The sequence below is a fragment of the Aulonocara sp. 'chitande type north' Nkhata Bay genome, linkage group LG14 (genome assembly GCF_057382095.1).
Source record: "Aulonocara sp. 'chitande type north' Nkhata Bay isolate Kocher_YH1m ecotype deep benthic linkage group LG14, A_spYH_male_GT1.1, whole genome shotgun sequence".
Classification (NCBI taxonomy): domain Eukaryota; kingdom Metazoa; phylum Chordata; class Actinopteri; order Cichliformes; family Cichlidae; genus Aulonocara; species Aulonocara sp. 'chitande type north' Nkhata Bay.
The window spans coordinates 25,572,566-25,589,295 of NC_141357.1; positions in this window are offsets into that span (position 1 = coordinate 25,572,566).

Below are 16,730 nucleotides of genomic sequence, written 5' to 3' on the forward strand. Positions count from 1 at the left end.
AGAAACAGATAATCATTTATATTTACATTCACATACAAGCCAATTTAGAACTGCCGAATAACCTAACATGCATGTCTTTGGACTGTGGGAGGACGTCAGAGAGAACCCATGCAGGCACAGGGAAAACTGGCATTCAGATTAAAACCCAGGACCTTCCGGCTGTGAAGCAGTGCTAGCCACTGCATCACCTTTCTGCTGCTATCAGAGGAAAAATCATTTAATGTTTAACTAACTAACAACTATCATTTGCATTTTCACCCAAGCCTTATAATGTCTAGAGGTTTTAGCAGCTTAAGGCTCAATCTTGCTTGCAGTAGACGATGTGATGAATACATTTGCCACACACTCAGAATCTGTGTCTGACAAGATACTTTAGGTTTTAACATTTCACTTTAATTATGCCTGTCCTCCATCCTCTTTAATATCATCAGGTTTTTTAAACACACTCCAGAAAATGTAGGAAAAATGACAACGAGAGGGAGAACTAAGAGCACGATGATATGATGGTAATGTGCATGGCTAAAGACAATTTACTGTGTCTCAAGGTGCAGAGCCTTAAATGTGTTTTTCAGGCTCCACTGTGAGTTATTTGTCTATTTTCAGAGAACTGTAGGCGGTAAGGAGTAAATGTTCAAGCCAGGGCATGATGGAGCTATTCTCTTAAGATTGTAACAGCTGCAGTGACAGAGAGGTACAGGCATGGTTAGAGGACAATAAGAAGACAAAAATCACATGTTTACATAGGATGAAAGGAGCCCAAATGCTCACTGTGCTATACATCTATGGAGTAGATTCATAAAAAAAAAAACAGTAATAGAAAGCAAAGCCTGCATAGGATTTAACACAGCGTAACCACAACTAACCCTGTCTTTATCTGTGAATGGAAAATGCATTGTTTGTTAACTTATGTAGCATTAGATGTTTCCTTAGCAAACATTTCTACCCATCCTGTAGATCCTGATCAGGGCAGTGACATAAACTGGATTTTCAAAAGGTCAGAAGAAAAAAAAGAAATTATTTAAGAAAAAAATATTCTTTTAAAAATTGTTTATTTTTATCCAAAAATACAACTTTGGGTTTTTGCTACCTCAGAGAATAGGGGAAAGAATCAGTGGAAAGCACAACCGATAACAAAATTAGGAGAAGGTAGAGAAGCTTTATCAAAAAACATACAGTATGTGTTTTGTTGTAAAAACACCCAGACTCAGCTGTGCATTCCTGTGAAGTGAATTCATTCCCCATGCCTCTTGGGGAACACACACCAACACACTAACGGACACACACACTCTTTCTTTCTCTCTCTCCCTCACATACTGTAGAGTTTTGTGGCTGTGTCTGAGCCTGCAGTTGATAAGATAGGGTTGGGTTACACAGCTTGCAGGCAGATACCATTGTAGCCGTTGACAGGAAGCTAAAACAGGGTGGAAATGTGTGCCTTCAAATTTGTGTCTATGCGTATGTGCAGCTTGCTTGAACATTTGCCCTCTCCCCTCCTGGCCAAATGGTTTCCCATATTCACTGTTTTCCCTTGATGAATGCTTCTACTCACTCCTGGACTGAGTAGGCTCTTGTGCGCTGTGTGAATGAGTATGCCTGCCCCAAAAAAGTCTAAAAAATGAAAAAGAGAAGCCATACTGTAGGTCACTCTGCATTCTGCCGTTTGGCCACCAGACGGGACAGTAGGGCGACTGTCCTAGCTGGCACCATTGTATTCTGGTGAATGGAGGCCCTGTCAGAGACCCACAAACACACTGACCTCGCTTGTTTTTTTTAATGCAGCCTCTTGTTCAACTTCTGAGTTAATGTGATCACATGCTTCATTCATATCATTCTAATGTGATTACAATGTTAATATGATAAGGGAGTAAAACACATTTTTCATGTGACAGATTTACATGACCAACATTTTGATTGTAAAGTCATGAATTTGAATGTGTGTTGGGAACAAACATTAGTTATTTACTAATAACTAACTAATGTGGACTAAACCTTTGTAATAAATGGAGTGAATAGTTTATCAGATGCACTATCGCTAGGACTTTCTTCAAAAAGCAACCACTTTACATTACAGCCCATAGTTATAATTTGACCATGACCATGGCTGTGTGATAGTAAAATGTCCATGGTTGTTGTCACCTGTATACATGAGGCAGAAAACAGCAGCTTGAGAAACACAAGTTTCTTATATGTGTTTAATGGTGTACAAGGACCTGTTTTAAGTCTAACTGTGATCTTTTCCAAACCTTAACAAGGTAGTCACCCGAAGTGGTTTTCCAACAGTCTTGAATGAGTTCCCAGAGATGCTGAGCACTTGTTGGCCCTTTTGCCTCCACTCTGCAGTCCATCTCATCCCAAAACATCTTGATTGGGTTTAGGTCAGGTGACTGTGGAGTCACTAGCAAAGCACCCCCGCACCATTATACCTCCTCCTCAATGTTTCACAGTGGGAACCATGCAACCCTGTGTGGCATTTATCCAGGCTCTAATCTGAAGTGCTGTCAATTTGCGATTTCTGAGGCTGGTGACTTGGATGAATTTATCCTCAGCAGCAGAGGCGACTCTTGGTCTTCCTTTCCTGGGGCAGTCCTCACATGAGCCAGTTTAGTCATAGTGCTTGATGGTTTTTGCGACTGCACTTGGGGTCACACTCAAAGTTTTAGTAATTTTGTGGACTGACTGACCTTTAGTTCTTAGAGTAATGATGGACTGTTGTTTCTCTTTCCTTGCCTGATTCAGTCTTGCAATCATATGGATACAAGCATCAAATGGTGGACTCCAAGGGCTTTTTTTTAAATGCAAAATTTTATCTATAGCAAGCTATTTATAACATATATTATATATATTTTTAGACAGTTTAAGTTGATTTGGACACACCTTTAGTATTTTACACAGTAGATCTATGCATATGTACTGTTAACACAGAAAGTGTTTTCTCCATACCTTGTTCAGTAAAAGTACACACCACCTATTAACTACTAAATTCTTTCATTTTTGCTCCAAACAAAAGCAAAGAATGCAATGAATAAAAAGAAAACAAAAAACTATGAAATTCTAAATCTTCTAAGACTCACCTGATACTGCTGAGGCTTGAGGCTTCAGATATTTGACAGGAAACCTGTATTCTCTCCTGGTGGTGTGAAATTTGAAAGTGTAAGTTCACTGATGCTCATATGTAAAACAGGTGAAGTGACGCCAGAAAGCTTTCTTGCATTCAAAGAGCACCATTTAAGGTAAACTGCTCTTTCATTAATGACGTGACAAAGGCTGGTCATATTACATGCAATTAGTCTCTAACACGAGTATCTTCCATTATACTTACCACCATGCAAGGCAGAGCATTATTAGACTCCACGTGGCCTGTTTGAAATGCTTGAAGTCTTAAAGGCCAAGCATGAGTAATTTACTATCCGCTAGAAAATATTAAAGATCATCACAATTATTATCATCTTTGTCCAAGTAATTTTATAAACCCCATCTTGTTTTATGATAGATAGATAGATAGATAGATAGATAGGCATTGACAATGTCAAGCAGAAGTGTTTTTTAATTTTTATTTTGTGCCTTTCTTTCACTTTTATAAGAGATAAAATGAAAAGCTTAAGGGTCCAGAGAACTGTAATCTATTTTTCCTGCTCCTACACACTGTGAGTCATCTATTCACACTCATCTAACCCCTCCTTTATCTACGATAGCACATTGGAAGAGAGCCTCTAGTTCCAGACGAGCTGTTTGACTGTGAGCCCCACAGACTAATGGAACCCTTCATCGTGACACCTTTTCACTTCTCAAACAGAATTAGAAACCTTTATGTAAAACAGGCCACAGGGTCCATTTTGCCTACTGATGCCTCTGGAATGCAGGTAGTGTTTGGACTGAACACATTCAGCACTTGCTCTAATAGCTACCTTGGATAAGTTATAGCGTCTTATTTCACCATAAAACCCGGGACCCATGTCATTATACTGTATATTTTTCCCTCATGTTTTACATACAGAAGGGTGTGAAGAAATAACACAAAGACTAGAACTGTGAGAATTTGGCTCCTGAGTCAACATAGAACTTATTATCTCAGCAGAGAATGTGTATGGTCTGAGCTTTTGCAATAAACCCATTTGACCTTGTAAACTCCAGATCCTCCCAGAGCTTTAATCTTTATTAATATATAATATATATTTAATGTGCATTCATTGACAGTGAATTTTCAGGTCAGCCTGTTTTATGTAAATAGAGACAATGGAAAGCTATGTTGAAGGAAATGGGTTAATTTTATGTTCTTGTTCCACAGTTTTTCATATTTATCATTTAATATTCTGTTCGCTACACACCAGTTTATTTCAAAATGCTTGTAATCTCAGTGTAGTTTCCTTAAGTAGTAAAGAAACAACAGTTTATCATTACTTCAAGAACTGAAGGTCAGTCAGTTCAGAAAAATTACTAAAACTTTCAATGTGTCCCCAAGTGCAGACGCAAAAACCATCAAGCGCTGCTGAGGATAAATACATCAGAGTCACCAGCTTCAGAAATCACAAGTTAACAGCACCTCAGATTAGAGCCCAGATAAATGCTGCACAGAGTTCCAGTAGCAGACACATCTCTACATTAATTGTTCAGAGGAGACTGCGCGAATCAGGCCTTTATGGTCAGTGCTCAGCATCACTGGGAACTCCTGCAAGACTGTTAGAAAACCATTTCAGGTGACGACCTGATGAAGCTCATCAAGAGAATGCCAGGAGTTTGCAAAGCAGTAATGAAAGTAAAGGGTGACAAATTTAAAATACAAAACATGTTTTGAGTTATTTCACACTATATTTGTTTACTACTTAATTCCATATGTGTTCAGTCATAGTTTTGATGTGTCCAAACTTTCAACTGTTAGTGTAAACCAATATGCAACGTTTCCAAAAATCTAAAGTATGGCTCACTATTATACTATTAAATATTATTATTTAGGACTACCACTTTAAGACATGAGCTCACTGCTTTTAATGATGAGCTCATCCTGCAGGGTCTTTGTTCACTCAGTCCAGCATTGCTTCTGCTAGAAAAAAACCCCAAAAAACCAAAACAAAAATCCATCCACCTTCTCCTTACTGAGCTGACTTGTAATTCCAACCATTCACCCTCACAGATTCCCCAGTTGCTTTGGCCACACTGCAGAAAAAGATGTAAATATGCCAGTGATGTCAGTCCATATGCCCTGATGATATCATTGTTTTTATTTATTGTAAATGTCTTCAGCACCCTGCAGATTTTAATTATCTGACTGTGACTTCATGCTACCGTCTCAATCTCGGCATGTGCACTGTGTCAATACATCCCGTCGGGCATTTTCAGAAAAGCACATTTAAAGAGGGGCAGAGAAAATTTCCACTGTGCCGCTTTCATAGTGTGTCACAAGTGCTGGAAAAAGAATCGACTGGGCTGTGAGTGTCATGTCTTTCCTCCAGCTGCTGTTGTTTGCGTGTGTGCTTTTTTTTTTTTTGTCACAAGGTAGGTTTATGTAACAAAAACCCATTCGCGTTTGCAACTTTGACCAAGGGAAACATAGACCCTCACATGAAAAAAGAAAAAGCAACAATCTGACAACTATGACAGCGTACGAGGAAGAAAAGGTCTTGGGATGGAAAACCAGCTGAAAAACATGGAATTTAGCCTGAGAGGAAGATGGTGTGAGCAGATGATAGAGAATGAGATGCTGCCAAATTTGTCAGCGGCAGACGTGGCACGTTGCGCAGAACTGTCATTCAGCTGTATTCTGGCATGCTCAGAAACAGTAGATCTATGGCAAGCTGAGGGGTGTGGGAGGGAAGACTGACAAGAAATGGGGGGGGGCTCTATTTAGAGATCCTCTCTGTGTTATGACTGAGTGACAGGACAGTGAGGTGTGTGAGATGGCTGTATATTCAAGTGATTTTTAAGGACAGTTTTACTGAGCCTGCTGCGCGCTCATGTCAAGCAGAAGAGAAATGTCAAAGTGGATTTTTTTTTTGTTTGTTTTTTGGCTCTCAGTGAAAATTTGTGTGCGCAGCATTTGGAATGAAAAAGAGCAATTTTGTCTGTCCTTGAAAATACAGTCAGATACATTTACGACTTCCTCAACTGCTGAGAGTTCAGATTGGCCTATAGTGGCAAACATCAATAATAATCCGCATCAGCAGTCTTTGACTCACAACCATGTCACCAAGAAAAACAGAGTGAGGAGAAGAAAAAAAAAGAAATATGGAAGAGGTAACAACATGGTGTGGAGATGCCGGAGGAAAATGGTCTGGAAGAGGACTGGAAATAGCCTTTGGTGCAGTATGACTAACACTTTAATTGCAGAGGGACAGAGATGTGGTCCTCTGTTTTATGTGCATGTGAGTGTGTGTGGTTTGCTTGTCTGCAGTGTGTAGCCATTTCCTTATTCATACCCCAATACAAAGATACTGCTTATCATGCAGGTTGGAGAAAATTAGTTTCATGACTGTGTGTTCCCTGATTTACCTGCTTGGGTTATAAACTTGAGTGTGTGGTGTCTTCACCCTATAAGAAAATTAAACAAAGTATGTTGGATTGGGGGGGGGTTGTCATTGTTTGTTGACCTCCTGCTAAACACACCTGCTCACACACACCATAACTCTACAATACATAGACATCCCCACTTCTTCTTTCTTTTTAGCGGTTAGCGCTCTCCTCTTTGCTTTGCTTCTCCTCGTGAGGCTTTATACTAATAAACAGACAAACCGAAGCTTCGTGATAAAACATAAGTCTGTCGCTTGCATTATATTTGCATGCACATTTCTGCGTAGATATAAAAAAAAGGTGCCAAAACTGAGACTTATGTCTTGGCTGTAGGAGATCCCAGAGGTAATCAATTGCCTCTAATAATTCTCAGTTGTTGCAGCAATTTACCTAAAACACAAAGATGAATCAGTATCTGCAGAAACAAAACAAAGAAAACTGCACTGTAGAATTATCACAGGAATATCAGGATTCGCAGTTTTCTCACAGATTCAATAAAGGGATTTCATTTTTCAGTGTGGTGAAGCTCTGTATCAGGGTCCCTCCAGCAGTGTAAAGAAAAATGAATCAGTTTCCCACTCATGTGCAGACATTTGCAATTCTTTCCCAGAGCCACCAGTCCAGAGTTATCACGAGGAAGTGATGATATCACTGCTTCCTGCTGGATTCGTCAGTACCTCTTGTTACGTGTGTTAGACTAGACTGTATATAAAAGGTGGATGACATGTGGATGAGAGGGTGGAGTGGTCACCAAAACTGGAGGACAGACTTCTTGGAAGGAACATACAATTTTTTGCTTGCAAACTGCTATATATTATTTCCCAGATAATTACATATAAAAACAACTTCAGGAGGAATAAGCAGTAGATGTGAGCATGCAAATATAGTGATTTTATTTAACCAAGGAAGACTCAGCAGTGCAACCAATATTGCTAGTTTTGCACACATGCTTGGTGAGTAAGACCATCCATAGCCCCATAAATACACCTGGCAGTTAGGCTAATTTGAAACAATACCTGAGTAAACCCTCATTTCTCATACCACCTCATCCTCCTGTAAACTTTGTCCAGACCAGCCCCAGACTGTGTGTTTCTGTCATCTGCATGTCTGAAGAAGGTGTGGGTTATTGCATCTATGGGAGGACAGGCTTCAGTTTTATTGCAATATAATAAGTTTATCTAGATCTAGTCTATTTATTTTTCATGCAAACACTTTTTATGGCCATTCATAAACGGAACTGCTATCAGAGTTCTGATTTGCCTACGACATATGTCAGCACGCCAACTACAAAATAAGTTAGTAAATGCTGTAAACATTATGCCTGCTAAGCATCATCATATTCCTATCACTGTGAATATATTAATATGGAACAATAGCATGAATGTAAAATCTTATAAAATTCTGTCTGTGAAAATGATTGCACGTGTACAGTATATACCAGAGACATCTTTTGAAACAAAAGAGCAAACCTTTTTGCAAATATTTGACTATACAATGTTTATGTATTTAAAAAGTTTCATCACACAGTGCTGTTCCAAAGAGCAGGAGATGATGACTGGGTCCTTGGAGTCTAGACGGTGGTGCAGAGTAAGCAGATGGCTGACAGAGACTCTGGATGAGATGACCGGGACAAGCCAGATGAAGTGGAGAGATGTTAGATGCCTGAAAGGCAGAGTGACGGCTCGCGATGAATAGAAAGAATAGGGTAACACCACCTGGGTCTGGGTGCAGTTCCCCCCTCCAGGGGCAAGGGTACCTAGACCCGGTTTGTAGAGTACGCTTGGGGAGTGTGATCGTGTATACAGCGTCCCTTTATGTCTGTCTCCACGTCGGTTGAGTGTGAAGTACATATGAGAGCATGAGGGTGGGAATGGATGTTTGTGTCTGTGTGTGCCTGTATGTCTGTGTCTATATGTCAGGTTGGGTATCAGACGCCACCTCTCTGGGGACATCTCGGGCCCTCCAAGGTTTGGAGGCCTATCTCCACCCACCACCACTTCCCCTGCCGGTGGCGGACTCCCTCAGGTATCGGTGCGTTGGTGGTTCTTTGTATCTGGGGGTGGGCGTCCGGGTACACACCGGCTCACTCCTTGGCGGCCGCTTATTGGGGCTCGCTCGGGCCACTTTGGAGGTGGGGTGCCCCCCGGCCTCTCGGCCTGGGGCTCGGTCACTCAGGCACAGCTGGCTGCCGGCGGAGCTCACGGGCGCGTCACTGCAACTCCCCCCCACAGATGCGGACTACAGCTTTCTTGGCTGCTGCCTCAAAGCACACTGTGCGCTGTCTATCTTGCGTGCTGCACAATATCGTTTATTATTTAGTAACTATTGATATCTATGACTAGCTAGTTTATTGTGATGGTGCTTTTTTTTAATTATTATTATGTTGCTCTTTGTTGTTTGCTGTCTCCCCTGTTTTTTTTTTGTTTTTCTTTCTCTCCATACAGGTGACCCAGGAGTTTTTTTTTTTGTTTGTTTTTTTTTCTCTCTTCCCCCCTTTCTCACCGTCTCTTCTCCCCTTTGGTTTTCTTTCTTCCTCTCCCCCTCTTTCTTTCATTCTTTCCCCCTGTCCTATTAAAAAAAAAAAAAAAGGATGACAAAGGATGAACTGAAGCTCCGCCATCACGTGATGTCACATGCTGCTGTTTCTGATGTCACTTCCAAAAAAAAAAAAAAAAAAAAAGAATAGAAAGAATAGGCAATAGATACAGACTGACCTGTAGAGCAGGGACATTGGATCACTGGACAAAAGTAGTGATGATTACATTTTAAATGAGGTGAATTGGATAGTGTGGAGCATGGAAGTGATTATGAAAAGCAGCATCTCTAGGCCATATCATCGAGAGCAAAGAGTCTACATGTACGACAGGAGAACTTCATTTCTGATCTTAAAAACATTTAGTACTTTCACTCTTTGTTTAAAATCGAATAAGCACAAAAAAAAGCACCATCTTCTATAAAAGACGTCTATTTACAACCAATTCCGTTCCAAACACTGCTCTGAATACACTAATCAATCAATCAATAAATAAATACAAAAAACAAAACACTATTATGTGTTATTGTTTTCAGTGAATGGAGAATCTGAATGGACTGAATGGGCAATAAATGGTCTAAATACCATTTAAAAATGTTTACGCATAACAGTGAATAAAGTGATGCTTAAAACAAGCAGATTATATATTTGCTGGCCGCTTTGTTAAGTACACCTTGCTAGTACGCTGGCTACACTTTGGTCATGAGGTAATGGACAATCAGCAATAATACTCAGAAGGCTTTGATGTTCAAATGTTGCTTAATTGATACGAAGGGGCCCAAAGGGGTCCAGAAAAATATCCCCAACATCATCCCACTACCACCAGCACCGGCATGCACCGTTGCAGGATGGATCCATGTTTTCATGCTGCTTATATCAAAATGTGACCCAATCATCTCAATATAATCAAAATCAAGACTCGAGATTTTTTTCCAGTCTTCTGTTGACTAATTTTGGTGAGCCCATTATAAAAATTGTAGCCTAAGAGGTGGTGGTGTTGGAAAATCCCAGTAGATCCACAGTTTCTGAAATATTCAGAACAGCTCATCTGGCACCAATAACCTTAAAATTCACTTAAATCACATTTGTTTTCATTCTGACACAGCTGAGTATAGATTTTGTATGATTTTTTTTTTTATTTGTGGGTTGTTGTTTTTTTTGCTGTTGACATTTGACAGTTTAGCAGTAAAGAGACGGGAAAGAGGGGGAGAGAGCAGAGGAAGACGCGCGGCAAAGGGAAGCAGGTCAGATTTGAATTGGAGCCGCTACATTTTAGCCTGTATGATTATTTTAAAACAAAGTTTTAAGTCATATGATTCATTTCTGAAGTATCTCTAGAAAGCAGTTATGTTCAAAACCCTGAGTTTATTATTCTATTTACAGAATCAATGGGGTTAACTGTAAGTTTATCATCTCTTTAAAGAATGAAATCAATACAACTAGAAAGAAACACAACAGCATTTCCCCATTTTTCTTTCAATGGGTTTTAGATCAGCTGAATTATATAAGCGTGTAGCTTTAGATAGCATTAGATAACACTAGACATACTAGAGAAATAATTGGAAAGGTTGGCGATCTGAGCAGGTTTGAGTCCAAAGCGTCCCTTTGATATGTGACTCTTAAAATCTTCCTCACTTCGCAATCTGTGGTGGCACAATAAGCGCCAGTGGGACTTATAGAACTTAAGACTGAAAGGCAAACAAAATGTCTTTGGCGTTTCAGAGCTTTAAAACAAATACTGTTGATTACAAACACAGAAATGACAGAAATGAGAACAGTTGATGTGCACTTAGATCTACTAAAATACCAGAGAAGCTGCAGAGCAGACAGCTGAGCATAACAAATGCATGTTTGTTTCAAAAATACAGCAATCATATAAGACCAGATGGCCTGAAGGATGCAAGATATTCAAAATTGTTTTATAATTGATGAATATTTATATGCTAGTTTATTGTCAGTATGATGTGACAGGAATATATTGTAACAGACTCTAAGACTAGAGAAATAGCTCAACCAAGACAGGATAAGGACACCTTTTGAATAAACTGGAAATTCAGTCCATCTAAATGTAATTTTCTCTCACTACTATCTCACTAGCTCTTGTTTCTCTCAGTCAATTTAAATGCCTTCAACTGATTATAGCTGACATTATTTCAGATGGCGGGGCAGTTCTATACTCCTGAGCCACCCCGCTGATCTACCAGGAAGGCTGATCCAAGTGAAAAGCTATCATACACTAGCTCTGTGAGAATCACACACCTTTGGGTCTGACACATCTCCTCTTAGGACACTAGTTTGAACATTTTGCAGCTGTCACCTCCAGCTTTGATCTAATTTCGCGTTCTCCCTCCATGCCCAGTAGTGCATGTCTCAATGCAACTTGCCAAACAAGATGACATCATCATCCTGGGGCAAACAGCCAATGGAAACCCACAGGGGAGAGTCAATCACGGGTCATCGCAGTAATCTAGGCCAATCAGCACAAGCCAAAAGGCCTGTAACCATGGTGATTAGCTTGGGTTCAAATATGTGTATATGTGGCAGATACCCCCTGTGTTGGTTCCATATGTACCAATGTACATAGTAAGCATTTGGCATCGTAGACTGTGGATGAGGATGTGTATTAAAAGGAGACAGAGTTATGAGCCAAAGTGGACTCAATCATGGGACAAATAGTGAACTGCTGTCCTAGTTTTGTAGCATATGGCTTATACATGTGATCAAAGCATCTATCAATATATCTAAATATCTATTTTTCTTTTTTCTCCAGCTCCTGCTGGTTACACACTTTGTCAGCCTTTGTAATTTATCACTGTGGCAATTACAGTCGTTACCTCTTCTCTGTATTGTTCTGCGAGGAGGATGGCTGAGGAGACGTGTGGGTGGCCATGAAGGGTGAGGGGAGGGGAAGCAAGGACAGCCAGCAAACAGCACTGCTCAGTAGGAAAACTACAATAGGCTGTGAGTCAGAGGAAAAACAGGAGCGAGGAACAGAGAGGTATGCTCAGGAAAGGTCAGCTTGTGGAGGGCTTTTTTAAAATGCCAGAAGACTGAAAAGCGGATAAATGCTGTGCACAGTTCGTCTCTGTGACTTACATCTTTAATGTTCATATTTGGCTTGGAGGAATTCAAGCATGCACAATAGGATAAACAGAAAATAGAGGCAGGAAGTGCTACTACCGAGGCAAAACATAAAATCTATCAAATGCCACAACAGTATGACTTCTTTTCCTAGAAAACTTCCAAATGTATCAAAATCCATTTCCTTAACTGGTTATTCAATTTGTGGTCAAGCAAGGTAAAGTTGGAGCATATCCTGATGTAACTGAGCAAAAGCCAGGGTGCATCCTGGTCAGATCGCCTGTCTATCACAGGGCTGACACAGACAGCCAGACGACCATTCACACTCATATTCACACCTATGTTCAATTAAGAATCTCGTGTTAACCTTAGTGCTGTTAGCGGTGGGTTGGAATCTACTGGCCTGTGTGGAGTTTGTAAGGACTCTAATCTTCCTCACAAAACCATGGACGTGTTTTACACATAATGGGAAATTAAATATAAGGTGTTACTCTTCACAGTTTACTTTAATTACTCGTCTGTCCTACTTCCTCATGTTTTGATTATCATTAACAACACAGTGATCACAATGGGAAATTATCTGACCCTTACATTCCTCACCCAGGAAACTCTGTTTTTAATCCTTATTATGTGCTTCACACCCACGGTAAATTAATCATCATTCAAATAGTTTAACAGTTGGTTGTTTGAGAGATACCACACTTCTACTTCATTCCTGTCACAATACAGGTTAATGAGATTTCATCTGTGGTGCTCACAGACTTGGAAAAAGATCTATGAAATTAAACAACAGTGTGTCTTTAAAAACATGTCCCTATCTGCATAATGCACATATCTTGTTTTGAACAATTGGAACTTGTTGTTAAGACAAAAGAAGCTCTTATCAGAAACCACTGACAGAGACGTCCGTGATTGTCCAGAGAAACCTGTTTCAAAGCATCGCCTGCAGTTGTAATTCAGTTCTTCAAAGCAGAAACCTAAAGAGAATAGCAAAAAATGCATTTTGGGTTTGTTTTTCCTGAAATTATTAAAAGTCTTGACATGAGAAACCTCCTCCCGCTTAAATTGAGACACTATTGGGTCTTGTATTGAAGAAAAAGCCCTAAGGTCGCGTTTGCTGAAAATAAGAGAGCTGATTTCCCCATGTAGCTTTAAAATGTGATTTCAAAACTTAACACTTGACACAGCAAAGTGCTGCAGAGATCTCTCCCTAGCAGAGTCTGACACAGTTTTATGCAAATGCACATTGCACTGGTTAACAGTTAAACCCTGCAGGTTAAGCGGCTTAAATACGAAAAGAATGAAGGCTAAGGCAATAATCCTTGGCACTTGGCATAACAAGATACTCTTTTATTTCTGTAATTTACACTAAATTCAGTCTATAAGCCTATTAAAGCATTTATGTGTGAGTTTTTCTTTTAATCTTGTTTTTTTTTTAATTTACATTTATGGATTGATATTCTTTGCCGAAATTGAGGATCTAGATGACAAATCTGTTGCTGACAAGTATGCATATACTAGAAATACTATTCTGTGCTAGCATTTTGCTGATTTATAGAAGAAACCAACACTGAGGCAATGATAAACAGCACAGTGCAGCAACAATGGAGCTAGTTTAGCAAGCTGCTGCAGGTATTACTCATTTCTGGAGAAGACTTCATAAATACATACGGAGCATGACCAAAAAGACATTTGTGAGCCATATTAAGGGAATAGGGACAGAGAACTCATAGGTTAGTGGCACTTGTACTTTTAGACCTCCACATTTCTCAAACATATATATTTGAGCCATGATTTAGATTTCGGAAACACTCCTACAAAACCCTGTGTGTGAACACATCTCACCTTGATGCTTAAATCAACACAACCTGTCTGTTTCAAGATGACATTTAAATTCTTCCCTGATTTAAATTCATTAGAAGTGTCTTCAGGTCTTAAGTATTTATTGGTGGGGTGCAAAGACCAGAAAGAAACCCTCCTTTTCTTCCTTTCCTCAGTAATCCCAGCTGCTTTTCTAGAAACAGTTGCCTTCTAGTAGCATGACTTTAATGCTTTCTGTCAGAGTTGTCATTTTCACTCGCACCACTTTAACCTTAGTTCTGCTTGTTGTACCTCTGCTGCTCCAAATCGTTTTGAAGCATGCTCTGCTCAGACAAGCACAAGCCCGCACCGAAAGACTGAGATAATGCTCTTGCCTTATCAATCACTACATTTAGAAAAACTTGGCATCTAAGATCAGCCAGACATAGCTTATCCCTAAAATGTTTCTTTTATTTACACCTCCCTAAAGAATTTATCACTAACTCCTTAAACTCTACAGATTTTTACTAGTTCTCCGTTTATAAAAAGATTATTTGGGATTTGTTTTTTACATCCTCTGACACAGGGGGGTTGTATTTGAATCCTCCAGTTGGAGGAGAGTGTCTCTAATGGTGAAGTCGCTATTTTTATTTTTATTTTTAACCAGACAGTCTGAGGAAATATACAGCTCTTTAAACAATACAACAGGATAGCCTGCCGCACTTCCTCAATATAACATGATGAGGAAGACCCACATGGGACCTCTATGACAAATACAGTCATGCAAACATAAAATACACTCATGATGATGCAGATTTTACTTTGAATTTACTTAATAAACACTGTGCTGGTGATGTTTCTTGAGGTGACATTAACATGGTTCTGGATTCATGTTGGTAATTTTGCACTGTTGCGTAAACAAGTGACTAACAGCAAGAAAGAATACCATGACGATTATACACACTTTTTGAAATGTGTAAATACAGCAGAGATGACAGTGATTCCATTATCTGACATGTGACTTACTCAAGGTTAAAGATTTAGTCTCCTCTGCAATATTGCGCAAAAGTCTTCTGCTAGGAAAATGAGAAGGAGGTGCAACGGTTTGTTGACAAGTGCAAACATTTATGGGAATACAGTGTATAAGAGTTTGTACAGTTCTAACCAGCATAAAAGTCAATATTTGGCATGACCATCTTTATTATTCAGCACAGCCTGATTTCTCTTAGGCAAACTTCTTATATCTTTAGGTAGTCTTCAGGAATATTTCTCAAGGACATTCAAAGCTCTTCTTTAGATGTGGGCTGCTTTTTGTTCTGTCCTCTGTCAAGATGGTCCCACACTGCTTCAATAATGTAAAGCTCCAGGGAGGCCAATCCATGACTGATAGTGTTCCACTGGAGTGTTTTCTATCCAAGTATGCTAATGCTACATCGACAGCATGTTTGGGATCATTGTCATACCGAAAGATGAAGCTGTTGTCAATCAGATGTTTCCAGAGGTTGTGTCAAAATATGTCGGCACTTTTCTGTATTCATGATTCTGTCAGTTTTGACAAGATCGTCAACACAACTGGCTGCAGCCAAACCATGACAGCACCTCCACTGTGTTTCACAGATGACTGCAGACACTCACATCTCTCCTGACCTCCTCTATACGTTGACAGTGATACAGTGTTAATCAGTCATTTTATATTTGGATTCATGACTCCATTAGATCAGTTTGTGTGTATTTGGCATACCTCAGCCTTTTCTCCCTCTTTTCCTTCCTTAAGGACTTCAAAAAGCCACTCAGACCATTTCTGATGAGGCTTTGGTAGGTGAATCAACTGAAGCTCCAGATGCATCTCTCAGCTCCTATGTCAGGCCTTTGCTGGATTTTTTTTTCCTGTTTATTGAGGATATGACTTTAACCCTTTAAGACCTACCATAGAACCAAGTCCGCCAGAGCTTATATTATATTTTTACATGCTGTGTAGCCATTTTTGGGAGCATTTCAAGTTGCTATACATCAATACAACCATTATAGCCCAAACTTTAATAATATGTCTGCATTAGGTGCATAGTAATTACATAAATTGCAAAAAAGTGCAATAAACTACAAAAAAATTGAAAATCGTTTTTGTTTTTTTAACATATATTTCTAGTTAGAGAAATTTAAGAGGCTCATCCCTCAAAACTGTAAATACAAAAAAGTTGCACAAACTAGTTTCCCACCACAGGAAATTTATTTTGAGTGTCTTCATAGTTTTCTTTTTGAAATACACCAATTTTTATACACTGCAGGAAAAACGAAAATAAATATTATACTGCAAATTTTCAAAATAACAGCATATGCATCAAAATAAACTATTTCCAGCAGTGCAATATGAGTCCTAAGCATCCCAGAAACGACACAGAAAGTCATAAACTCAAACATAACTTTTTAAAACACAAGTATAGGCTCATAAGGCCCCGATCATAAAAAAACTACATTTCCGCAAATGACGTCACTTCCGGTTTCGGGCAGGTCATGCGGTCATGTGATAGTTCGCGCTGATGGACGTAGGAAGTGTTACAAACAGCTGATCGGATCGGCGAAGCGTGTTTCTGGAATATCATGTTTTTGTTGCTGCAAGTGATTTTTATGCAGTTTTTGCAAAGCTATATGTGGAAGGAAACTGTGACCTAGGACAAGCTGATGGCATAAGATGTAAGTACAACTCCTCCGGTTTCATATGCAAAAAAAATTATTGTGCTAGCTTACATGGTTGCAGTGCTACCGGGATTTAAAAATAGTTATGCAAAATGGAGCGTGCCCGCTCAAATCAAATCAA